The 26,628-nt window shown below is 45.3% G+C and overlaps 1 protein-coding gene across 1 annotated transcript in view; it reads left to right on the top strand.

Annotated features, from left to right (window-relative positions):
- HDAC11 (histone deacetylase 11) overlaps positions 1-12,220 on the top strand; it is a 56,078-nt gene extending 43,858 nt beyond the window's left edge. Inside the window, exon 14 of the mRNA XM_026857703.1 lies at positions 12,142-12,220. The gene's annotated coding sequence lies outside the window, so the exon portion shown is untranslated. The remainder of the gene's footprint in view (positions 1-12,141) is intronic.
- Positions 12,221-26,628: the final 14,408 nt, after the last annotated feature.

The following is a 26,628-nucleotide window of genomic DNA, read 5'->3' on the forward strand; positions in this document are numbered from 1 at the left end:
TTACACTTATTTTGAATATTTTCTCATTAAGTGTAGAGCTGTGTAGCAGATGTAGCAAGATGCACAAGTCTCAGTTACTTCTTTATGAACATATGCAGAGCTAGCAAGACTCCGGTTAAATTTTGACTGCATGGAAGTCTATGGAAACTACCATTGCTGCAGGTCTATGTATGCCTACGTATATTTATTTTGCGCTGCATGATGACTGTCTTAACAAGTTCTGCTGCCACCAGGGACTGTGTAACTCCTCCCTTGCAAAGAAAGACTGGCTAGGAAACTCCTGGACTGGCCTTCTTGTCACCAAGATAACCTGGCTGTAAATTACTAATGTGTAAGCAAACCACTGAATTTAGAGAAGAATACAGGCTTTTTTTATTCTCCAGATTTCAAGAGCTTACTTTTTTTTTCCAGTTCAAGGACCTGTGGTGGAAAACAATAGTCATTATTGTCATGAAGATAAAATCTCTGAGAATGTGTCTGATAGGCTCCTAATTAAGTATGTGATGGTTGAGTTGTGGGCTAATTATCTTTTCCATCTGTTACCTAATATAATTTTGTAACACTGGGATTTAAGGTTTGTCAATTTTCGCTGTCTTTCACTCGAAACCTGGATGTCTCTGCCAAGGCCAACAATGAAATGAGCACATTAAGATAATAAATCTCCAGTGAACAGACGAAGTTATTTATTTTGGATGAACAAGGCTACATGTAAAACTGGGGTGTGTTCAGGGTTGACTGGTTACTGGAGGTGGGAGTGCTCTAAATGTTGAATGCTTTTATAGTAAGCTTTAGTTGTGGGAACATTTGAGCCTGAAACGTGAAAGAATGTAGCCCTTTTAAAATATGGTATGTGAGAAAAATGTATGATTTAGTGTTTCCATTTCCATAGAGGAAATAGCAATGCTTTGCTTGAACCAAATGATACATTTCCTTTAAACTTAGTCATATGATGATCAGGGAAATAAATTCCCTCTAAACTTTTGTCAAAGCAGTTGAGGGAGAAGTTAGGTTTCTTAAAGTAACCTGCTATCCACAAGGATGTGGTTATGTTATTCAACGAGCAGAGGACTGCATTTTTCCTCTTTTTAAAGATGTTTTATAACAGCCTTAGAAAAATAAATAAAGTATTTATCAGATTCTGAATTGGGTTTGTGGTCACTGCACTGTCAGACCAATTGTAAACAGTACTTATTCTTGGACAAAACCAGACTTGTTCCTTCAAGAACAGGTAATTGTGGGGCAGTGCTGTATCATCAGTGTTCCTGCATTTGAGCTTTCTGACAGCGTGTGATTTTTGAAATGTATGTTCTTCAGCATGTAATACATCTCTCCAACTGCATCTTGTACAGAAGCATGACAGGAAAAACTCTACACTACATCTTGGCACTTCTATTACCATAAAATGCATCTTGAGTTCTCTGTGTAACATTAAAAATTGATATAACCGGGAAGAGCTTTTGATACGTCATGGAGAATAGTGCCGAATCTTAACTAGGTGCAATAGGAGTTTAGAATATATACAGCTAAACATCAATAATAAATATTGCCTTTATATTTTTTGTCATTTTTACTATTTAAGCCTGAGGGGAAAAAAAGATCTTTCGGTGCTCCATTGGGGTGTTAAAAATTAGGGGTGGGGGGCTGTGTGTGCTAAGTGAATTTGTAGGCCACTGAGCTGCTCAGCATTGGAGATGCCATGTCTTAGTGTACTGCTCAGGAACGGCATCTACAGCACCAGTGTCCTCTTAAGATGGAAACAGGTAGTTCTTTGAGTGTACAGGCAAGATTCATGCTTATAGTGATTCTGCTAGGAGTTAATATGACTTGTTTTATGCAGGTTTCCTCCTGGCATCATACAACGAATGGTTCAGTCCAGTTTTTGATTTTGAACTTGGGACACTTAGTTACATCATGTTGAAGCAAATGTACTATTTCCAGTGAACCATTGAAAACCCACTCCCACAAAAGTGTTCCTTGTTCCTCAGCTCAGTGGGATGACGTAGTGTATTGAGAGTCACAAATGTCTTTGTGTCTGTTATGACAGGAGCAGCCAGAAGTTTATTGGATGGAGCATATCAGAATTGTGCAGTCTTGGATTAGCATCACCTCATAACAGATGCAGGTTTATTGAACAGGAAGAATAACATAAAAGGCATATTATTAAAACTGAGTTATTTAAGCTTTTATTGCATTTATAACAAATTTTAAAAAATTTAAACTCCAAAATTAAAAAAAAAAAAAACAAACAAACAAAAAAAAACCACGAAATTTTAAAAAACCCCAAACCCCAAAAGTGCTCAGCTTAACAAAAGTTGAGCTACTGTGTAAATCTTCTTAGGAGCCATTTCTTGGTCCATCTCATTATGTAACATAATTGTATGGCCTGACTTGCTTCCAGTAAATCACCTCTCTGTCCCCATGGCAATCTCACCACCATCCCTTAGTCAGCCTCTCCACAAGGAAGAGTCTGAAAAAACACGGTAATGGGGATGATGACCAGTGTTTACAATAAGGTAATGGCAAACCCAGCTGTTTTGATAGGTTGCATAATCTTGGAGAGGAAAATCCGGTGCATTGAAGAGAAGGCAATACCAATTATGCTCTTTATGGTAACACTATTAGATGATATGTTTTCATCTGTGCGCGTGGTCGTAGTTAAGCCCTCCGGTCTGTCTTTTCTGAGTTACTTGCTTATTGCAGAAGGGTCTAGTGGTTTTATATTTTAACTGGAGGAAATCTCTCCTGAATGTGTGTTGAATTTGGAAGTTTGATTTGGCTCAATTAAAATGTGATTAGGCTTTCTGTCTCCATTGTAGAGGCTGTAAGTGCTCTGGAGAAACATTTAATGTTGAAGGTTGGCCTGCTGGTTTTGGCTGAAATGTAGATAGAAATATGCAATGCTCTGAGAAATTCCAGGACTCCCACTAGGTCAGAAAATTTTCTCTCAACTACAGCATTTCATCAAGTTCCCTAGTAACATGTCTCCATGTGTCACAATCATTATTGCTTGGAAATTCACCAACTTTTCAATGATTTGAGAGTATTCTATGTGCTGGATGACATTCTCTTAGTAGAGGGGTCTGATTAAAATAATTTCCATCCCTTCTGGTTTCAGACTGCATTTGTGTTACATGCTGTTGTTTTACTATATGTTACGTGCTTTGGATAAGATTGAATTAGTTACATGAGTATTTATCTAGTCTAATTCTATTATTTACAATATTTTTAATCAACCTAACCTGGTATAATATGTTCAGGATCCAGTCACTTAAATCTGGGCTAAAGCAGAAATTAACTAGACTTTCAGAAGTGTACTTGGCATAATTTAAAACATAATATACAGGAGATCTTAAAAATCCCTGTGCTCTAGTCATTTTGTTATAAAGAAATTAATTGGGAACTCTGTGATAATGGCTCGCTTCAGTATAATCCAATCTTTAAATCTTTGTAAGGATTGTATCTAGCTGGTCTTTTAATGGAATATCACTTTTCTGTGTGAAAACACAGAAAGCTTCACTTAACCAGAGTTAAGATTTGCATTGCACCTGTTCTGTGGTCTAAAACTGTCTGACAGCCTGACTGAAATCACACAGCAGACCTTTCTTGGCTTTGGCACAGTGTTTTTGAGCAAGTTGTTAAGAGGTAGTCCAATAAATTATTTAATGACTCATTTTCAACTGAAAGAACTGTGATTTGCATAAAAAACCAAAAAACTCTTCCTTTGTTACCATTCCAGTCTAAAGATATTGATAATGCAGTAACTTTTTTATAGTAAAATGGGGCACTAATGTTCCATGGATTCTCAGTGTATTCAGTATTTTTGATCCTATGATGTGCTGGATCCCCCAGACACACACCCCCACCCTTGTTCTAGGATGTGCGTGATTCAAACTGATTTCATGAGTCTTCACACTGTGAGTTGCTTGATGTCCATTTTTTTAATGAGAAATTTGGGAAGTGGACATAGAATATGCTGTGTTGTGGGTCTCCCAGCAGTTTCTCCATGTAGCCCTGTGTGGTGAAGGGTTGTCCATGCCCTTTTCAATATCTTGCCTATACTGTCCTCACAGAAGTGCTATGCTAGCACTGGGAGGTATCTCTGTGTCTTCATGACTTCTTAAATAAAGGGCCCTAAAAAGTCCTGAAACTACAAGTAGGGCATCTGTATGTGTTGTCTGGAACCCAAGTTTCTGAAAGTATTTGGGCACCCTGGGCTCATTTAGTTCCTAATTCCTGTTGAATCAAAGGCATGTTAAACACCTCAGTGGCTTTATGGAACTCAACCGATGTGAGTTGCCAAAGACTACACAGAAGTTACCTGCAGAGCAGAGAGTGGACTGCTGGGCTCCTAAGTCTGTGTCTGGTGCTTTAACCACTAGAGGACACTGCCTCATTATTATTATTAGCGAAATTAATGATTACACATTTAAAATGCCAAATTAAAGGGATTGTCTTTCTGTTAGTTTAGCTTAATCTCAAGTAAGATTTATTTCTTTTTATTTTTCACCATAACTATCCACAATGTTGCCATATGCTCAGATGATACTTTGAGCTGAACCATTGCCCAAAGACAGACGGCTATACTGCCCTTCTCCAGGTGAAAACAAATACCTGATCTTGCTGCTCAGTGCCTTGAAGAACACAGAGCAACACTGGAAGACCCTGCAATATTAAGAGCTGTGCATCGGTTGGGTGAGCTCATCTGTGAGCAGTCACGTTCATGCTTAGTGTTACAGTCTCTTTTGGGCTTGGTGAGCTCTGAAGCACCCTAAGAAGGACTGTCCAAGGAGGTAGATCCCACACCTACCCTGTGGGCAGCTTCCCAAGGAGGCAGAGGGCAGGTGGCTGAGAGGGAGCATGAGACATGTGCCTTTTTCCCCATTTGGGATTCTCCTGAAAGGGCAGACTGTTGAAGGCAGAGTTGGTGTGAAGATCTCATGCTTTACCAGCCCACGATGCTCTTGTGCTCTGGCTGTGGCAGAAGCTGGTGGCCACCAAGTGAATGCTACTCCAGACACATGTGCAGGTCTGGCATGTGAAGGCATCAAGGGCAGAGCTTCTCTTCCCCAGGAAGGGAAGGAAGAAGGTACAATTCTTTTTCTGTCTTCATCTCAGAACAACTTCAAAAGTAGGCTGTCCATCAAAAAGCATTTTTTTCTGTAGTTGGACCCAAACAGGATAATATAGAGATGTTTCAGGGTAAACTGATAGAATTTGCTGCAGCATTCAACAGTCAAGAGTATTTAGTTGTAACCTAGTCCCATGGTGGTAGCAGGAATGTATCTAGATTTTGAAGTATCATTCACAGAGCTGCTATAACCATGAGGTGGTATCCTTGTGTTAAATCCCACAACTCACTTCCATTGCGTCATGAACTTACTGAGTTGGGAAGTTGTCCCTCATGAATCAGATAAATGCATCCAAGAGCTGCATTTTTTTTTATTTTTTTTTTTTTTTTTTCCTGGTACCTTGTGCATCACATACCCTGCAGATTGGAAAGAGGCAATTTGCTGGGTTAAGTATCAGAACAAGTGGCTGTGAATCACTGAGGTGTCTAAGTGAATTCAGCCTTGATAAAGTGGTGTTATAACCATGAGGATATAGGATAGTCTGGAAGTATTCATGCAGTGTCAATACCAGTGTACCCATGTGTGTTGTATAAAAACTGCTTTTGTCTGCAACACATCTCACTGGTTTTCAGCGCCCCCCTCCGTGATGAATATTCATACTAGTTTCTGCTCTCCTTAAATACAAGCTATCCCAAATACCCCTTTTATGTGGAAAATCTGGTATTGTTATATTAATAATGGAGATGCAGAGAACTTCACAGAACTTAGAAGAGTTGTCTAAAGGTGAATGAATATTGTAAATACCACTGGTGGGATCTGTATCTGGAAGGTAAACTGGCACATTTTTCGCTTCCTAAGAAGCATTTCTTTGCTCTAGTCAGAAAGTATCTATGCAGATCTCCTTACTGAATGCTGCCAGCAAACACTATTTCACTTACAAATAATGATAGCTTTATTAATTTCTGTTTTGATAATTGCAGTGAATTCTTTCCTTGTATGCTGAACAGCTTTTCTGTTGTTTTGAAAATCATTTTAGTGCAAAGGTCTTTTGAGGCCTGAGTTTGACTGAATGACAGCCAGATGGGAAACATATTTTTGACTGACAGATGCCTGAGATTTGTAGCCTTAAAGCTTCTGGTAAAAACAGAGGGAGCTCAGAACACATTGACAGTTGGAAAAAGGGAATGTCAAGAATGTGTAGCTAATAATTGTCTGTGTATGGAAATATAGAGAGCTTGATCACTTTTATACAGCTGGAAGCCCTAATTACATAAGTAATGATAAATGTAAATCAGCTTGTGTTCATTTTATTAGAAGAGCATTTGGGTTTGTCTTTAAAACTTGCTAGAGGACCACATCAACTCTTTTCTATGTCAGACCAGGCAGTAGGTGGTATTTGCTGATTTCATTGTGGGTTTGCCTCTAGTTATACCTCTCAGACCTGTCTGCACATGCAGACAGTTACTTGTGTTTTGGAACTTGAGCTGGCTTCTTTCTCTGGGGATGTTGCTTACAGCCTGAGCTAGTGAGCTTCCCAGCTGCTAATACAACCTGTGCAGTTTAAATAATATTTAGTGCTGTATCTGCTCTCATTTAAGTGCAGCTAATGCAAGGGAGGTTGAGTGCTGCAAACTCGAGTTAAATCTGTGACGAAAACAACCTTAAATGGGTGTGTTCAATAGGTTCTGCATATGTTCACAAAACTTTAAAAAAAACAACCAAACAATTAAATCACCCCATAAACACAAATGGGCAAGTCACCCAGATCAGCTGTTAATGGTCAAGCTGTAAAAGGCCAACATGCCACCCCTGAAGCAGAGCAGATGGTCCAAGGGACCCCTTGGCTGTGCTGCGGTGCTGGGCAGGACCCGCCACTGGCTGGCTCGATCCTGAGGGGAGACCCCGGGGTAGAGGCCAGCAGTGCAGCCCCAGGGGCTCCTGGTGAGGGCTGGCCCTCTCATTTAAGAGGCTCTTTCCCTTCATGCTCTCATCAAAGCGGCTTCCTTTCTTTTTGGTGATCTATTTTCTGTGTAACCAGTATGTTCTTGGTCCCTCTTTGAGTCGAGTAAATGTGTAATTCTCTTGACCATGGTCCTGGCTTACCTCTCGTGTTTACCAGGGGATGCCCACCTGCTGCTGGTGAACAGCCTGGGTGGGTACAGCACGGGAATGAAAATCACCTGTGCCACGTGTGACAAAAACTTACAAAGCAACTTAATAATCTTGTTGTTTACAAGTGGTGTTTTTTATAAATGTATTCACTCCTGAAGTTGTAGAATGTTTTTTCAAGCGTAGTATTATAAAGCACTTTAATGATTTGATATATGAGTATTATGGTTCACCTAAGTCTTATCATATGTTTCTGTTCTTGAAACAGACACCATCGCGGAGTCACTGGCTAATGGCCTCAGCATTGTAATTTTTGCTGTCTTTTAATCAAGATCTGTTTTCGTCAGTGTTAACAAAACTGGTTATAGGCATGTCAAAATTCAGTTGTGTGTTTTTAGCACAGAAATGCCCACTAGCTGGACCATTCTGCTTGAGAGAGTTGTTTCAGTTATACATCAATACCTCAGGGGACCCCTGTGTATGGGAGCCAACTTGAGGAGGTTCTCCAGGGCTGTGGGCTTTCTGATTTTTCCACTGGATGTTTTGCTTGCCTTGCTGTGGTGAGGGACAGCTGATCAGCGCTGGGTTTGAGGTGTCTGGCAGAAAACCCCACAGCAGCAGCTCTGTTCCTTGGAAAGCAGCTGATACACCACATGTGCTCGTTCACCCCCTGCATGGTCAGGTTTTGTCTTGGGTTCAAAAAGCCCAAAGTCTTCTCTCGTTAGTGGCTGTAAACAGGGCTTATCTCCATCACTGCTTCATTTGCTCCGCTCTGGATTAGATGCCATTGATGGCAGAAGGTCACCCAAGTTCCTAAATGTTCGGCTGTTGGTGTTTCCAGACATTGTCTGATGGAGCTCAACTTTCCACCTGCTCTCAGGTCCCGTTCCTTTGGAGACCAGCAGTGGTAGGACTGCCTGTTGGAACTTGAATCACAACCTACAGGCAGCAGATGTAGGGATCCCACCACGTGAAGGTATTTAGGAAAAGAAGGTGGACAGACCAGGAAGAGGAGTTGTTAACTGTGTCTCCTGGCAAGAGCTGGCAGAAAACTTGTTCTAGAGAACTTCATACCTGAAGTCAAATTTTAGTAGTGGCATAACCCTTGATGCCAAGAATTTTTGTCCTGTCTGGTTGGGATTATTGGAGTTGTTCAAAGTAGGTGGGGAGAGAGAGAGAAAAGAGCCTGGATGAGTTAAAAAGTTTTTCAGTGACATTCTGCAGTGTTTGCTGTTATTTGCATTGTCTCATTTGAATTGCACCCTTTTTGTCTAGAGGAATTAAATTCTGATGATTAAATTCCATATTAAAATAAATAAATGCATTGGGATCTTTTAGCACTAGATCACAGTGATGTTATATTAAACACTGAAAAGATAATCCAAAAAGTATTCATTTAGTAATATTTTAGAAATTATTTTAGGTGCCTGCCTTTTAATGTCTTCTAACATGTACTTTTTAAGTGATTTATCCATGCATTTATAAATTTCTCTTTTGCTTGGAACAGCAGAACTAGGTCTTTGATATTTAGATCCTCATAATTGTTCTTGGAATTTTTCTTTGGACGAAGATTTTTGGCATGGATGATACTTTGTGAAACAATCCTGTGCCTGGATCTCATTCATCACAGATCTTGAAAATAAATGTCTCTTGGCTTTCAGATATGGCTGTGGACTTTTTCAGAGGATGAATTTGAACTATAGAGTGTATGTACATTTAAATATATGTTTCTTTAAATATGTAGAGCTTATGTAAACAGCAGGGTTTTATACATTTTGTTAATGGTAGTGTAAATTTAAAATGTATTACAAGCAGTGGAATATGCACCCTTATATTAAGCTGGGTTTAAATATGACAGCACTTGCCAAATAAATCTATTTCCTTGAATTAATTATGTTTTGATCGGGTATCATGAATGGAAACTGAAGTTGTTCCTGTATATTCTGGGGGATTTTTGTCAGCTTGCATGTGATACTGCGCCTTACAGTGTACAGGTACAGCATGGGTGTATTCAACAGCTGCCCTGCAGAGACCACTGAGCAGATCCCATCTGGAGCTGGGATCCTGGCACTGGGGCGGAGTGTTGGGCAAAGGTAAAGGACAAAGACAGTCTATGCCAGCTCACAAATTACCAAAGTGCAGAGAAAATAAAGTGGGGCAGGGAAGAGCAGAGAGGGGTCCTGGACTACCCCTTGTAATAGATATTCTCTGTCTCTGATCTTGATGCTTCTAGTTCTGAAAAGGTGTTTATGAGCTGTGCTCTGTCCTGCCGTACTTCAACAGGACTACTTATAGTGTGTAAAGTTAAGCACATACATCTATCATGTCAAGTTCAGGGCTTATCACTTTAACTGGAGAGCAGTTATTGAAGCCAATCTTTGCTTTGGATAGGTTGCTGGAATTATAAAGTAGGGTATTGGGTTGTATTAAAGCAACTGAGTTCATATTAGCAAAGCCTGGCAGTTCTGTAGTCAACCTCTAGATTTACATAGTCTTTTGTCTTGGGCCTGACCTAAATCACAAGCATTTAGGGACAAGAAATTAATTAAGTCTTGTCTCTGTACAGACTAAATCCCTGGCCTCAGCTGAACATATTAACGGAGCCAGCAGTGGTCATGTCTTTCCCTGAGACTGTCATAAATTGCATTTATTAATGGCAGATAATATAAATTTCAGCCAAGTCTTTATCAGCACTTGGGCCAGACACCTGATAAACAGTTGGCTGCAATTCTGCCCTCTAATAAAATTGTACGTGAAACTTGAACTCAGTTTTGCGGTTTAAACACTCATTTTTAAAATGAGCTGGTTACTCAGCAGTGTAAACCAGTGATGCTGCCCGAAGCCAAAGCAAGCCCTCTGAGATCCATCCGATGAGCAACCAGCCCTTTTCTTCTGGTGGGAGAGTCCTGGCTTCTGCCCTGGCCCCCGCAGTGCTTGCGGAGGAGGGAGGATGAGGCCGAGCGCTGCTGGGGAGGCCGCCCCAAGCTGGCATGCGCGGGAGGGCACCTGTCCCGGCCACCGTGTGCCACCTGCTGCCCCTCGTGCGCTGAGTGCTGCCTCACCCCTTAGTCTGCGATGAGTTCCTCTTCACATCTGGCTTGCAGTTTGCCCTCAGAAGGACAGGCTGTTTGCCGCCAGTTCACCAAAGGAAATTTCCTGCTGCTGGGAAGAGATTCACTGCTTGTGCTGTGCCTGTGCAGCAGGAGGGTTGGATGAGCACAGACTGCATGTGCCAGAGCTCCCAGGGACCTGCTCTCAAATTAAAGCAAAGTGACAAGACGTGGAGCATCAATGTTTGTAAGGGAGACTAGAGCCACTCAGGCAAATTTAGCAAGAGTAGCCTTGGTGCTGTTTTTCTAAGTCTTTTTTATCAAGTGTTTGAAATACTTTTTGACATCTGTTCTTCATTACACAACAATATAGCTGTCTTTTTAGGAAAAGAGACATTTTTCATTATTCCTTTCAAAGTTAACAAACACATCTTAAAGTACCCACAATAACTGCAAGGGATTTGCTTTCAGGTGATTTGGCTGTACAGCCGAGTTGAACTATAATACCGTTTTCTGTTCCACGTCTACATTTATTCTCGTCACAACTAAAACCAGGTTTTTAACAGAGTTCTTGGGTTTGATTTTTATTAAAGAAATTTTTTTACTTCATCTGGATAGGTGATACGAAGCTCTGTCAGGAAATCTAAACCTTGTGATACTTTATGAACTGAGTTCATTGACAAAAGTGTTTTGTTTTATTCTTTGTAGGGACAACATGGTCACATTGGGACATTTCCTTTCCCATCAAAGGAATCACACGTAGTTTTCCTCTTTCACACCCAAGTGGAAAAATATGTAAATTTTGAAGAGTTTTTAAGCAAAAATAATATCTAAGAATTTTAAGACAGAGGTATGCCGTACCAAAAACCTGACCTCTGTTTCCCCGTTTATGCCACCTGGCATTCACTGTATTTCTGTCTCTGAAACACGAGAGTTGAGTGTAGGACTTGGGCTGTTTTCAGAAAGTGAGGGTGCATTGAAGGAGAAGCCAACGGTGCAGTGACTGTAAGGCTGAGAGCACACAGATACCTAGACTAGTGTCTTCAGTAATTATCACTACGCTACCAGCATTTTCATGCCAGGCAGTGTTGCAGGCACTTTTTCTTGGGTTTTGTAACTTGCACAGGAACCCCGAGTCTGTTGGGGGTTGGAGTCCCTGCAAAGCTGGGGGATGCTCTGAAGGGTTTCTGAACTCAACAGGCCACGCTTCTGTGAGAGAAGGTTGGGGGGGGTGGGGGTAGGTTGTGGTTTGGTTTGGTTTGGTGTGTGTTAGGAAATCATTAAGCTTTTAGTGAACAAGAAAGGGGAAGTATTTTCTACAGAAAATACTTACCATCTTGTCATTTCAATTGTTTCTTGATACTTACAATTCTCCACTTTTGGTTTTGTACATGTAGGGGGAGATTTCTCAGTCTCTGGGACAGTCAGGGAAGGTTTTAACTTTTAAAATATTAATTCTCCTTTTAGCAGTACTAAAAAAAAAAAAAAAAAAAAAAAAAGCAAGCTCTATTTATTGGCAATAATGTAGTTTCCTAAAACACACAACCTCTTTTGATCAGGTAAACTAACCTGGAGCTGTGCATGCAAGTTGGTGGTGAGAAAGTAACACAGATTTGTCTGTACCCCCAGCAACTTCTGCAAGTGTGATCCCCAGGGCTGCAACCTGTATTGCCCTGGTTTTTTGGAAGAATAAATCAAAGGAACTAGTAAGAACAAAAAGACCCAGGGTCATCTGTAAAAATATATGGAGAGCAATCTGTAACTAAACAACACCCTGCAAGCTTCAAAAACTGGAATGGCAGTGTGTCTCTTATGTTTGCGCTACACAAGCCTTATTCTGTGTTCTTGACCTGAGAGCAGAAATTGCACATTTGTATCCGTAACGTGCTTGTTCTGTTTCTCATTCTGGATAGCAGCCAGGTGAAGTGTTGGAGCTGGGGCTGGGACACGCTGCCAACAGTTGATATTCTGTGATACAGGAAAACAACCAAGGTGAGTTTTCTAAAAACTATTGTGTCCTGATTCAGCTAGGATAGGGTTAAGTTTCCCCAGTAGAGAGAGAGGGGGAAGGGATCTCCAGCTGGGTTATTCATACCATGCTGACGTCAGGTCCACACACGGGAACTTTTTTCCTTTGTGGCTTTTGGTGGTGGGAAGCACACGGCAGGTTTGTTCCATAACCATTTGCGGTATTTCTCTGTATATCTTTTGCCTTGTTCACTGTTATTGCTGTTTATCATTATCATTGCTACTGTTGTTGTTCAGATTGTTTATCACACTGTTGTATTAAATTTCTTCTTATTTTACCCCGGGTTTGTGCCTCACTGCCAGCCCGACCGGCTGAGGGTGGGGGAGGGACAACAGCAATGTGCTCTCCGGTCCCGGCAGGGCTTAAACCTGCACAGCTGGTAAATTAGAGGTGTAGTAGCTGTGTCATAGCTCAGTTACTGAAGATATCTGATGAATTTGATCCCTCTTGTCTTTTCCTATCCTCCTAGGGCAAAGCTTTAGCTATAAAGAATGTGGCTTCCTCTTCCCCATCTGAAGTATTTTGATAAAATGAGAGACAGTTTGTCCATGGACTTTTTTTTCCCCCCTCAGGACTGCAGGTCTCTACTCTCAAAATATCTGAAGGCTATCTTTCAGGCACGGGGTTCTGTGTTTGCTCCGTGGAGCAACACAGAGCTACCGCTGTCTGCTCACACTAAGTCACTTTCTGAGGGTTTCAGTGTTGTGATCCTAACACATCTGACAGAAGAGCAGTTTAAATTTAGAGCACAGCAGGGTGGAGCTGGGATTAAGCAGGACAGTGACCAGAGCAGCAAGGCTACAAGCTACCTCAGTTTGATGTGCTCCTGGCAGTTGAACAGTATTTGCTTTATTTTATTGTGTTGCCAATGCAGTTTCAGAAGAAAGCTTGAGCTCCGGGCTTGCTCAAGCCCACAGCGGCTCTGAGTGCGGTGGGCTCAGAGGAACTCCAGTCTGGGCAGCCCCTCCAGGTGGACTGTTTGGGCTGTGTCCTGACCGCCTCGTTCAGCCTGCTGGGGGACTCCAGGGAACTCTACTGCCTGTTTTCATTTTGCTAGATATCATTTTGGGTCTCCATCCAAGCACAATGCTCATGCAGGATGATTGTGTTAGTGCTGAGCACGCGGGGCTACCTGCTGTGAGAGCCCCGCCTCAGGCTGCGCTTCTCCATACGTTGTTTTTCTGTTCAGGTATGAAGCGGTTTGGTGCAGTCCACTCCAGGTGCAAGACAGACGTGGATATTGGTTTAGGCCTCATCACTAAGGCTTTCATATTGCTGTGGTTGCCTCCAGAGTTATGTCTGCAGGTTGTAGTGTTGCATCAAACTGCCTTTAAAGATTGCACTCTTTCAAGGGATGATGTAGCCTACAGTTTTATAACTGTTTACAGAAATCCTTTAGATACAGTGTTTCAGTCCAAGGAAATGTTTTTATTCAGCAGCTCCATCTGATGATAACATACAACAGTCATGGAGGGGAGGGAGAGAGAGGGGGAAGGAGGGAGAAAGATTTGCTGTTTTCTAATTTGATGCTCTAATCAGCTCCACCATTTAAAGAAGCTTCTTTTCATACACGTATCAGGCCATTTTCAGTACTAAATGGCTCCATTAAATGGTCTTCCAGGTCTTGTGCTGGCCATGCAGCTATGAAAGTCAGTGGGAGTTCAGCCTCTCGAAGAAAGGGAACATTGGTTCTTCTGTCAGGTGGAACAGGTCCTTCACCAAAAGCTAAATGCTTGTTCAGAGAATCCAGCAAGGTAATGTGAACAAGAGTGTAAAGCTTCTCTAATCCTGATGACCTGTCACCACAGCCCAAGCCTTGCCCTAGTGGGGCCACCTTCAGTCACTGTCAAGAGGGCTGGACCGGCGGGCTCGGGGGCCGTTGGGGCCACAGGATATGGAGGTTGCTGAGTGGGTCGTGCACCATTGCCACAACCGTGATCAGGCTGGGAGGGCATGAGCACTCTGGGGACGTTGAGGATCTGGGTGGCTTGTACAGTGAGGGGGAGAATGCCCTAGAGGGCAAGAGGGGTGGTGGGGACGGTGAAGTGCTGGGTGAGTTGTGTGGCATCACAACTGGCAGCAGGCTCGGGGGGGGTGTGGGTGGTAGGGACACTGAGGACAAGGAGTACACTGGGCTTTCTGGCAGCTCATTGGTGCTGGTGTGTCTGGTCCAGCTGTTCCAGGCCAAGAAGCAGACGCTCTCTTTCAGCCGCTGTCCAGAGACTGCCCAGGCGCTCCTGCAGAGAGAGGAAGCTGTTGAGACCCTCGTCTGCAGGTGGCACAGGGGAACTCTCTTCCCCAGCATGGCCCATGAGCAGCCATCCAAGAAACTGGGGGTGGGGTGGGGTGTGTGGAATCACCAACTCACTGTTTTCTCTTCCAGCACTGGTGCACCCCAATACCACACAGCAGCAGTGCAACTGCCAGAGAAACCACTAGTGCTGCTTTGCTGAGCACACAGTACATCCACACATCCTGGGGACAGAAAAACCTCGTGCTGCTCTGGAGAGGGGAAACCTTCGCCACTCTCTCTCCGACCACATCTAGAGGAGCAATTCGGGATGTTAGTCCTTCCGGCACACCACTACTAACCTTGCAGCACCCTCCCGCCCTTTGGCACAGGTTGTCCCTCCAAACAAAACTCGAGTGGCCAGGAGGAGAGCATGGGGGGGAGTGCAGCTGCTTGGCCAGTCGCTGCTTGGAGGGACACGGACAAAACCCATCCCTGCAGCAGGCAGAGCTGCCCACCCCCAATTCTCCCTGCCCCCGGGCCAGCTCCCACCCCCCGAGGGGATGGGGTCAGGGTCAGGCCTTCTCAAGAGACACTCGAGCCTTGCTCTCCCCTTCGGCCTTTGCCCCAGCACGGGCACCACCCGCAGCCACTGCCAGGTTTCAGGACGTGTCTTCCACTTAGGGACCCCGGCAGGATTGCTTCAGTACCTGAGTCTGCTCTGCTGTGTTTGTCTCGTGCGAGCTTGAAGATCACTGCCAAAAAAGAGAGACAACGGGTAAATCCTGCGTGTGGCTGAGGCACAGAGGATGCAGGGGGACGAGGAGGTTCCCTCGAAGCCCCTGCCCAATCGGGCAGTCAGGGCATCGCTCTGGACCTCGGCCCGCGGGAGGGCTCCCGCTCTGAGCCGCTCCGGCTGACACACAGCCGTCCTGATGGGCGACGCCGGCTGACCGCGGGGCAGCAATTACCTGGCGTGCTGGCGAACAGCAGCGCACAGCCCATGAGGGCAGCAGAGACAGACTACTCACCCCTGCGATGCCAGCCGGACTCTGGCGCTGGATGCAGCCGAGCGGCTGGGAAAGCCCTCCCTGCGGGCACATCTGCAACCAAACACCCAGACAGAACCCAATCGCCAAAGCGGCGAGGGGACTACGCAAGGAGAGGGCACCCACGGGCAGGTCTCCCTCCACACACCCGCTGGCTGACCTCTGGGCTCTGAGCTGGCGACTCTCGCAGGGCAGATAAAAAAGCCAGGACATACCCATGCCATCTCCCGCAGGCTCGGTCCCGGGACCCGGCCAGGAAGCACCGTCGCCTTCACCTCAACAAGCCCGCCGGCGTGGCAGCCAGCGCCGGGAGCAGCTCAGGGTCAGAGAGGCCAGCAAAGACAGCTTCGCAAGGGAAGGGGCCCCGGGGCACATCACTGAGCCCAACCCCTTCCCTCTCGGCTCTTCTGCCCGGCTGCGCATCAGCCGTAGACAGAGCAACTGCCACTTCACATAGAAAGATGATGAAAAGGTAGATGCTCCACCCTATCACTGACTTACCTGTGGGACTGCTCCAGGACAGGAACAGATGAAGATGCTGGGAAACTGTTGATGTCGAGAGGATCTGAAGGGAAATTGCACCTTAATAAGCTCTTGCCACTTTATTAGCGTTTACTCTTCCAAGGAAAGGGACATTGAGAACTTACCTCCAGGATGCCCCAAGGGCTCCAAACCAAGATCCAGGCGAGAAGCTGGATAACCAGTGCTCCCGGCCTCATCTAGAAGCAAGCAGAGATGAGAATCATTACCACTGCATGCTGGGATCCACTTCTGCCATAGGGAACTGCAGGCACAGGAAGGGGCTCAGGTCACCACATGGGGGCCAGACAAAGTTGGAGTCTGTCAAAGCCACAGAAGGGCCTGGTGAGCTCTTGGCTCGCACCTGGCAGCTTTCCAAACACTCTTTCCAGGCCATGTGCAACGTCCCTCGAGGAGCAGATGGACCAACGTACGGCTCCTGGGGGCTTTCGTACCTGGAGAGCTCTTGCACACAGACCAAGCCCTTGCTGAAGCACTGGAGGAAAAAAGCCACCATCCACGCTTCTCAGGAAGAAGAGCCCACTGGCCTATGAAAGGCTGTGCATTTCTCAGTGTTTGGATTTACCCCTAAATATGATTTATTATTAATGGGGAAAAACCTTCCTTCTTGTAGAAGAACACAAGTTATAATGTAGTGGGATTTGTTTATGGGCAGTTGTTTTCACTATGTGGATTGATTGGACAGCCAATACCTGCTCATGTGTCTTTTGATACAAATTTATTCTTTCTTGTTTATCAACACATGTAGTCAGAGAGTAATTTTTTTTAGTCTAGGAATTTAATGGGGAGCAGGAGTCAGCATTTCAAAGAAATGTAGTCTCAGGGTTTCTGAAATTACTGTTCCACCTCTTGGGAAAAAATGGTTTTGTTCTGTGGGCCTGGAGATCAATTTTATCAGGGCCTTCTCATGTCTCTCACTGTTCATTTGGTCTTCTACAGCCACATGCAAGTTCTCAGACATTTCACTAATGCATGATAACAGGAACTTTAAGAACTATGGTGTATGGTTCAAAGATTTGAGAGTAAAAATTGAGATTATGCCTCCTCCTACTTTTTCAGTACCTCTATCTCTCACCAGGCATCGAAAGGTGGAATTTGTGGGTGACACGTTGGGTAACCTGCAGGCGCTGGCCAGTGGTGTCTCAGTGCCTGGTAGCACCAGCAGCAGCAGGCAGTCCCACTGCCCGTACCTCCCAGTCCTGGAGGGCTCATCTGCCGGCAGCTCCGCACTGTGGGGAGAAGGGATACAGCAGAACAGCTAAAATAGGCATCAGCTCTAGTGAGGATTTTTCTGAAGTGTCTGAGACCAAGGGTGATGTTTGTTGGATGCAACACTCAGGTTCACAGTGACAAAACCTGTCTAGCTTCACTGCAGGAGCTGTTGGCAGCTGCGGTTGTTGCTTGGTTGCATGAATTTAGCCCTGAGCTGGAGGCTCTGCCAGTGGTGGGAGCCCATGTCCAGCTCTGCAGCAAGTCACCAGGCAAAGTATTGATCCCAGGCTCGATCCTCTGTCCTTCACACATGAGGAGAGGCCACACAAACTCTGTGAGTATTTTCCCTGCTCCCTTCCTTGGAATGGAGATGAAAGGCTTCCAATGGCGGTTTTGTGCTTTTTCTCCATTTGGGCTACTAGAGGCTGCTGAGGGACAGATGATAGCTCCCGCATCACTTCTCACACCTCCTCACTCGTGGGTGCTGCTCAGGAGGACTGTGAGGATGCTGAACGTGACCTTCTACCCTGGTCCTTCCCTGAATTGTAGGCTGGCTGTTGTCCCTGCATACACAGTCACTCTGCAAAGGGCTCCTCAGAGCAGATGTTACCATTAGTTTACTCCTCTGTCTCTGTACTGACATTTTTGTACACAAGCAAGAGCTTGCCATCCTGTTTGTCTTTTAATGGAAAGAAAATATCCTGCTCCACTGCTATTTGCTTTCTTTTCTTGGTGCCTGGCCACGGTGGCACAGGAGGGTCTGCAGCCCCTCTCTGCAGGCAGCTGCTCCGGGCCATTGCCTGGAAACCATTCCCCTTCCACCCCCTGCCCTGCTCCCAGTGCTCACAGGGGAGGGACCTCCCGGGGAAGGGGCCTGGCTGGCAGCATTGTGATTGCTGCTGAAATACCTGCTTTGGACCTCCTTTCTGGCAAAATCCATTTTGTGCTTCCCTGGTCCTTCTGGCCTGGCCTAAAGCTGTGCTGGCTCAGTGCACACATCTGCCTGGGGCACCACGGCAGTGCTGCTCCACTTACTGAAAGGTGAGGCTTGCCCAGGCCACCCATCACCTGGGTGATGTTTGCCCCTGGGGGCTGCTTTGCTGAATACCCCCTGGCAAAGGCACCTCTGCAGCATCCACCTGAGTAGGGGCCCATCTCCTGAACAACCTTCTGATGCTGCCTTTGGGGGCTGGGATCCCGAAGCAGGGCTCTGCTCTGCCCTGGGGGACCCCAGCTGACCTGAGGGACCTAGCTGGCTCCAGGGCCTCTTTCCTCCCTGAGCTGCACCCCAGGGCTTGGCCCCAAGGACACAGCACACCGGGGCGAGATGGGCATCAGCTTACACAGGAATTTCTCAGTCTGTCGCTAGTGACTCAGAGCCAGAGAACACAGGAAAACTGTTGCTGCGTTTCAAAATACCAGATGCTCTGTTGTTTCCTTCCCACCATGGATTTTCCATTGCCCCAGCCTTGGCCTGCTGGCAACCTGCCTGGACACTCCGTCTGCTCTTTGGTAGTCCCGCTGGTCCAGGTCATCCCATTTCTATGGAAAGCCCATTTGAGTTCTATGGAAAGCCCAAGAGTTCCCATTTCTCCTTATTTGGAAGCATGTTCCAGTGAGAGATGGTTCACTGAATTGCACCGAAACGTTCAGCAACGATACAGTTGGTTCCTAAATGCACCCAGAGTCCCCAGGCTTTGTGCCGCTGGATGACCCGAGTGTAGGTGTATCCTTGCAGGGGGTACGAAGTGGGGGTCAGACAGGAGAGCAGCCCCTGCCCCTGGGGGGTCCTGCAGTCTCCTGGGGTATGCCAAGCAGCAGGTCATGGCTTGGCAGAGGCAGCAGCCATGGCAGGGAGGCGGGCAGTGCAAGCCCAGTATTGCATGCATATACTACATAGATATGTTTATAATATTGTATGTGCGGTATTATGTACATGTTTTTATTAAATATTAAAATTTGAGCAAATTTTTGGAAAGCAGGTTAGTTTCAAAGGCATTGGCAAAGAATTATACCACTGTTTCCTGGCTTATTTATGATTCAAGAACATTATATGTTATTTTTTCTTATAATACGTTACACAAACAACCTCTGTGTCCATGCAACAGTTCCTTTTTGCCTGAGCCTTTGCTTTATGCTTCCCCCTGTAATACCAGCTCTGGGAACCCTTTTGCTCCAAGTACCAGACAGGGATGGCTGTCCCTTCTGGGCACGGCTGGGCTGGCTGGGCCGGCTGGGCCGTAGGGCCCTCTTGTCCTGTGCTGTAGCTCCTCTGTGGCACAAGGCCTGTGGTCACTGTCCCTGCAGACCCCTTGGGACCAGCAGGAGCCCAGCTAGAGCCCCTATTTGGGGGCAAGTGGTGTGGCCTTAAGCAGTGTCATGTTTCTCTGCAATTTACCTTCTCTATGTGGTGTCTTTCCCCCTTTGCATCTGCTTTTGTACTGAGTTTTCCTTTTAAAGCCCACTCTTCCATGCAGATGTGTAGCATGCTGCTGCAACCGTTGCATGTCCAGCCCAGGAAGGGAGCAGGGTGAGGGTTCCTGCAGCCCCTTAGTGCTGCTGCTGCTCCAAAGGATGCTCGTGCCAGGTGTGGGAGCAGGCAGGGTGGGAAGAGCGGAGGCAGAGGAGGGGAGCAAGTCACTCTAGAGAGGAGCCAACTGTGGTCAATAATAGAGTAAGTCATACAAAAAACTGACACTCCAGTCTCGTGTTGTCTTGCTGACAGAATGATTCATTTCAGTGCTTTGAACCAGGTTCTTACTTAATTTAACAGTGTACTTGGTACTTAAAAGGTATGGAAGGCTAAATGAGAAACTGGCTGAGGATTAAAAACAGAAAATAGGCTGCTTCCCCCCATAGTCCATGAGTTTACTGTAAAGTGAGTTTTTCAAGCACAAAGATTCTTGCTCCACTCCAGGAAAAGCCTAATTCTGTGCTCTAGAGAGATTTTCAGTTGAAACATTGCTCATGTTCTCATACTGTCATTCATTAGTAGAAATGGTCTGATTTCTTACTAGAAATAGTTTTTATTTGATTTTTGCTTGGAAATAGTAGGAGAAAAAAAAATTGCCTACTGTGAAGATTTGGTTTACACAGGTTGGCATACTATTTCAGCTTCAAAAGTTGCATGATGAATTCACAGTGGCTTTTCCAGACAAAAATCAGTACTGGGGTGTGGGCCACTGCAGTCTGGAGCAGGCCCTCTTTTAGCATGACACAGCATGCGGAGCTGCTGGGCATACTGTGTTTGGTTTCTGTTTTTTACTGACTAGTAAAAGCGGCCATCCAGGTGCTGGGCATCCTAGGCAATCTTTTAAAAATGTGGAAACCAGATTTGTTTGTTTCCCTGAATCAAATCAAACAACCCAGTGATAACATTACCCTGCCTTGTAAATATATGTAAGTAGCATTTAAAGCTTTACGCTGTGAAGCGCATAGTGCTGCTAACAAATTTCATGTTCAGCTTCAGCACACAAGTTTGTTTTCTGCGTTTTTGATCTGAGTCTCTCTGCCCTTCCCTGGTGGTGAGGGGTTTTCTTCCCTCAGGGCTGCACTCTGCTGAACAGCATTCATGCATCGGTGCATCCTCAGTGGGGGGGTGTTAGCTGCAGGGATGCCGGAGACCTTGCTGCTGGGGGGGCAAAGGCTCCTGCCATGATCCAGGCAGGCTCCTCTGAGCCATCCGGGTCACGAGCAGAGTAAGGTGGGCACATAGTATTTCCTAATATGTTTTTGTGTGTTTCTATCTCTTTCTCCTCTTGTTCATAGTAAATAACTGATTACAAGAAATACTTGGACCTTGTGATAAAAAATTAGCACATTCACTGCAGAGCCTTTTTTTCCTAAAAGGCAAATTTCCCTTTTGCTTACACTTCACCATAAATTCCTCCCTCATGTCAGAGGGGCTTCCTCTCCCCATGTTCCCCAGCCCTGTTCCTCAAACACTCCTGACATGTAGCCAAGTCCATGAGGCAGAGGAAACGCTGGATATGGCTGCAGATGCTGGACAAACCAGGCAGGCTGCCATCTCCTGAGGTGGAAATAAAAGCAGAAAGCAGCAGGTACGCAGCAGCATGTGCAACAGGCGCTTTGTGGGGCAGCTCCTGCAGCCACCGCCTTTCCCGGTGACACTGTTAATGGTCATGTTTGGCTGGGCCTGGGGGCAGCAGTAGATGTTCTCCAGGAAGCCCTCGCACCGCGGGGGCTGCAGCAGTGCTTTGAGGAAAAGTCCCACTGTGAGCAGTTTTGCTGTGAGAGGAGGAGGATGGGGCATGCTGGAGCCCAGGTCAGAGATCACCTTTCTTCTCTCAGGAGCTTGTAGGAGCTTCGCATGGGAGAAAGGAAAAGGGGTCAGCAGCCTCTACAGCACACTCTCAGTTGCTGGAGAAGGAAGAGGAGGAAAAATAGGAATAAAAAAAGCACAATAACTAAGTACTCTTCTAATTTCTTTCTGTATAAATAGTTTGATCTGCTCTCTGCTGTTTTCTCCACCTCTATCCTCCAATGCATCTCCCAGCATGTGGAAGGACTAAACTGGGTGTGAAGACTGGGGAAGGAGCCCATGGTGCTTTCCCTGGGAAGGAGACACAAGGTCCTGTGACTTCCACAGGAGATGAGAGACAGAAAAAGGAGCTGATGTAGTGGCTGAGAGACCAGGGAGAAGAAATAAGAACAGAGACAAATCTTTTGTAGTTACTAACTGCAGGGCACACAGAGGACACCAGTAACTCTGACGAGTTTGGCACCTCCTTGACAATGGCAAGCCAGCCCCAAAGGTTCATCTCTGCTCAAAGGGCAGCCTCAGCCTGGTTTCACCCTGCACAGGTACCAGGAACAGCATAAAGAAAAATGGAGGTTAGTGTAGAAAACTACCTGAATTTTGCTGTGTGTTTCCAGCAGGTTTTACAGCCCATATTGAGCACCATGGCTGTGGTTGTGGTTATGCTGTTCCCAGACACCAAACTGATTAGATCAGAGGGAGCTGAAGTACATCCGTGCAGGCTCCAGCTGCCTCCTTGGCTGCAGCATAAGCACGAGTGTGGACTGTCCTTTCTCACTGATGAGCAGCAGTGGGACAGGCTGGGGGGAGAGACACTTCATGTCCATCTGGGATCACTGGATTTCCTGGAGGGTTTTGAGTTTTGGTGTTGATCCTCAGCTGACACACTGTTCTCCTTCCTGCTCTGCTTTGGGGGCTGACACGGGGAGGGTGCATCTGTTGGAGTCATGTCAGGCAGATGTTCTGGATATGGGTATTTTCCATAGTTACTGTGGGTCTCTATCAGTAGATTTCTCTGGGTGGAGGGTAAGGACTATTTTAGTCTTGCTTGCTACTGATGAGAAGGCAGAGGATCAGGCTAGAGCCATAGCTTGTGAGGAATGACCAGTTATAGACAGACCCAGGGAATGAGTAACGTGGCACCACCTCCATTTGGGAAGAATTATTATCCCAGCAGGAGTCCAGCCCCAGAGCAGGATGCCTGGAACCTCTGCAACACAAATAGTAGGGAGTTTATTCATACAGCAAAAGATTTTCTGACCTTATCTAGCCTTACATATTCGCACACCTCTTAATTTAAAAAATCATCATGGGAGCACTCAGCCTGTGCCGGAAGGTCCATCCTTCCCCCGCTACTGCTCTGTGAGAAGATGCTCTCTGTTATGTTGCTATATGGTGGGTCTCCTGGGTCCCTACCACTGAAGGAAAATAAATCTGTTTACAAGAAACAAACAGCTTTGTGTAAACTACAGCTATGAGCTGCCAATTTCATGTTCTTCCAGCATAAAAATGCATACTTCCCCCACCATAAAGCTCTCTGCTAAGAGCAGCCACGGTACACCTCCAGGGGTGTGTGGTTATGAGATCATGTCACTCGGGAATAGAAAGCACCAGACTATGCCCTGTGTCTTATAAATACAGATGTGTGATGATTATCTCATGATAACCATCAGAGTTCCTGCTGCAATGATACTCTTCACAATTTATCCTTCAGAAGTTTTTAGGTTGGGATCAACCTGTGCTCAGAGCTGGAGCAAACTGCTGTGCTCAGAGTCTGCCCTGTGAAACAATCACTGAGATCCTGGTGCTGCCTATACTGTGAGAAGATGTGGCTGTGATGTGTTCCTGAGTTCAAATGACACGCGTAACCAGAAAATCAGATAATTTCTAGTTGGGATGATGGATAGTAATGTTCAAGCCACTAATGTCACTAAATGTTGTTGCATGAGATTAACTAAGAATATCCTTATTGTCAACTACGGTCCCTTTTTTATTACCAGATAATATGGTAATATATTATTATCATTCTTTCTGTATGTTTATTCTTTATATATATTCATCATCTAGATTCTAGGAGGGCTGCAGCTGCAGCAGGACTGGAAACACATGGGGAAATGACTCACCTCCCATGGGCTAGACATGGATTTTCGACCCAGCAAACCACAGGAAAACTGACATAAAGGTAGAGCATTGTGTTATTCAGGGAACAAAATGTCACAGCAAATGATTGCTTTGAGTTTGATCTGTTTTTTTGACGTGTAGGCTGTGAAGTAAGTGTTAAGAAAATATGCTTATTGTTGCATTACCAAAGGTCAAGTGTACTAAACACCTTCATCTGCAAATGATCTGAGGGATGCTGCAGTTACAGTCAATCTGTGCCTTACTCTCTTCTGGTAGAAAGGCTCTAGCTCTGATAGGAGGAGCTGGGTGAAATTTCAGGAGACAGCAAGAGGCTCCCTTTTCCTTTATACTTCTTACAAGCTCCTCACATGTTCCCACTAAACATCCTGTACAAGCACTGTTGGATGTGGCTTCCAGTTGCATGGTTTCTTCTTCCAATACCAAGGCCGAAACTGCAGGGCCCCTGCAGGAGGGCCCCTGTAAGCAGTGGGGTTTCCACTCTTTGTAGTCCTATCTGAGTAAAGTCCTGGTTATTTAAAGGCATTTCTCCTCTGCAGTTTGCAGTAACATTTAGGTGTATCCAAACTAATCTGAAGCAAAGTTTGTTTCAAGGATTGGTTAGGTCTGTGGTCTTACAAAAAATCCTCCTTTACAGCTGCACTGGGGGACTGCAGTATGTGCAGGGGAGTCTGAGTGTCCTTACACCCTCATAGTTCTAGACTGAGCTTGTATCCCTCTCCGCAGGGATTTTAACATCAGACAAGTTGCTTTTCCCCTTTCATTTTCCGAGCTGGCAGGTAGGAAGGAGGGGACTGGAAATGGTAGCGCAGGGCAGTTTTGTCTCCATCCCACATCCAGTAGTCTCTGCCTTCCTCACTGCCCTTGCAGGAGCTCTGCAGCTTCTCCTCATGAAAATACCCCACAGAAAATCCTCTGCTCCTGCGCAGGATTCAGAAGTAATGCAAATTGTCTCCCCACTTCTCCCCTTCCCAGAAATCAGGCTCTGTGTGTGTGTGTGTGTGTGTGTGTGTGCGCGCATGCTTGCACATGCCAAGTTTCAGCCCAAAGAGAGTTTTTATACCTAACTTACAACCTGCTGAAATAATTTTATTATGGAGGCAGTGACATAACTACATAGTAATGCAAATACACCACGGTAATGCTGGCAGTTTATAGCACTTTCATGAGGCACGTATGTAGGAGGTGACATCCCCAGCGCAGGCAGAGCCGGCGGTACCTGGCTGGGACCCTTCCAGCGAGGGGACCAGGTGGCTGCAGGGAGCCTGGCAGCAGCGGCCGTGACAGAGGGTTCTCAGGCAGTGCTCCTGGGACCTGCTAAAGGGACAACAACGAGAACTGAAATAGGGTAAGGCAGGAGCTCTGCTGCACAGATGGATGGGAGCTTTGCATAGGGAGCACCTTCACCTGAGAGCAAAACAGGACCCCTGAAAAGCTTTCAGGTTTTTCCTCTCCTTACCCCTGAAGTAGAGACAATAAATACAATTTTGTACATGCTGCTATTGATCAACATCAGGTAAGTTCAATAGTTAGAGCTCCTACTCCACCTCCTGCCAAAAAAAATCAGTAGCAAAGGAAGAGAAGAGGGTATCTGCTCTGTTTACAGTGGGGACCACTGGCGTTGGAGCTCTGCAGCAGTGGTTTTCTGCTGCCGTGTGCCACAAAATGAAGTGTGGCTGGTGTTTGAGGGATCTGGTATTCCTCTGAATAGTCAGGTAACTGTGGAGCACCTCTGGAGACCAGGTTTTAATTGAAATGTAAACCAGCATCTGCTACAATCTTGCATTACCGCTATTAAGAAGACAAAATCTTCCATTATCTTATAGTTTCTGAATGTGCATAGATAACAACAGGCTGGTGACATGAAAGAGAGGTTTTGGCTAATTGATCACTAATTCATGGATAGGCGGCATTCAGCAAGCAATTTGCATTGCAGAATCTGTGAAGATGAGGTTCTACTTTAAAGATGAAAAAAATGCCTTTGTGTTACAACACTTGATTCCAAAACTGTGCTAGAAAAGAACAAATATGCCTTTTAAAAAAATGTTGTTGCTTCTATTGCACATACCACTATATCAATATTTTTTCAGTTACTTGATGTTCTGAAATAACTGATTGAGAAACCCTGACCCAAATGCCAATATGAGCTAAACAGCAGCTTCAGTTACGTATCTACACTTATTTCTACAGGGTGTCTCTGTGCTGCACAGATTGTTCACTCCACAAAACTACACATAAACAGGTATTGTGTCTGGTAGAGTGAAACATCTGGAACAAGCACCGTATTTATCTAAAAATGTGACCAAAGCAATTAAAAACTCGGGCGTTTGAGGCAATGAAATGATATTCCTGGGAAGACTGGTGGCTGTAAAGGAACTGGTTGTGCTGGAAGAGCAAGAGCAAATGGTCATTTCTAGAGAGGTCACGTCTGTAGGGTGAGAACAGAAAACAGAGTCCAGATTTGACATATGAACAAAACGTGGCTTTTAAAAACCTCCATGGGTCTTCAGTGCTGTCCTCCATTACTTCTCTGATGATCTTATGAGGTGGTGGAAACCAGACATGTAACGCAGCCGGGTGGGAAATAGACAACAACACTAGCAGTATTCTGGCCTCAGGCATAACAATTTCAGTTCTTTAATGTTTTAGTATTAAGACAAGGAGCACCTGTAAACTTTGTTTAAAAGTTACTTATTAGTTAGCTGAGATGGGAGTACTGTACAAATCCAGTTTATTATTTTCTAATTCCTACTGTTAATTAGAATGACAAGGTATGAAATTGCCTGAGTAGATTAATGAATAATTTATTACTGTTTTTTAATTCAACAAATTTACCTTTTTTTTAAAAAAAAACCCACAAAAATTTGCCAAGTGAATGCAAACAGCTAATTAGAGAAAGGTGGTGATGCCAGCAAGTGCTTT

The sequence above is a fragment of the Athene cunicularia genome (genome assembly GCF_003259725.1).
Source record: "Athene cunicularia isolate RWA chromosome 12 unlocalized genomic scaffold, athCun1 chr12_part1, whole genome shotgun sequence".
Taxonomy (NCBI): Eukaryota; Metazoa; Chordata; class Aves; order Strigiformes; family Strigidae; genus Athene; species Athene cunicularia.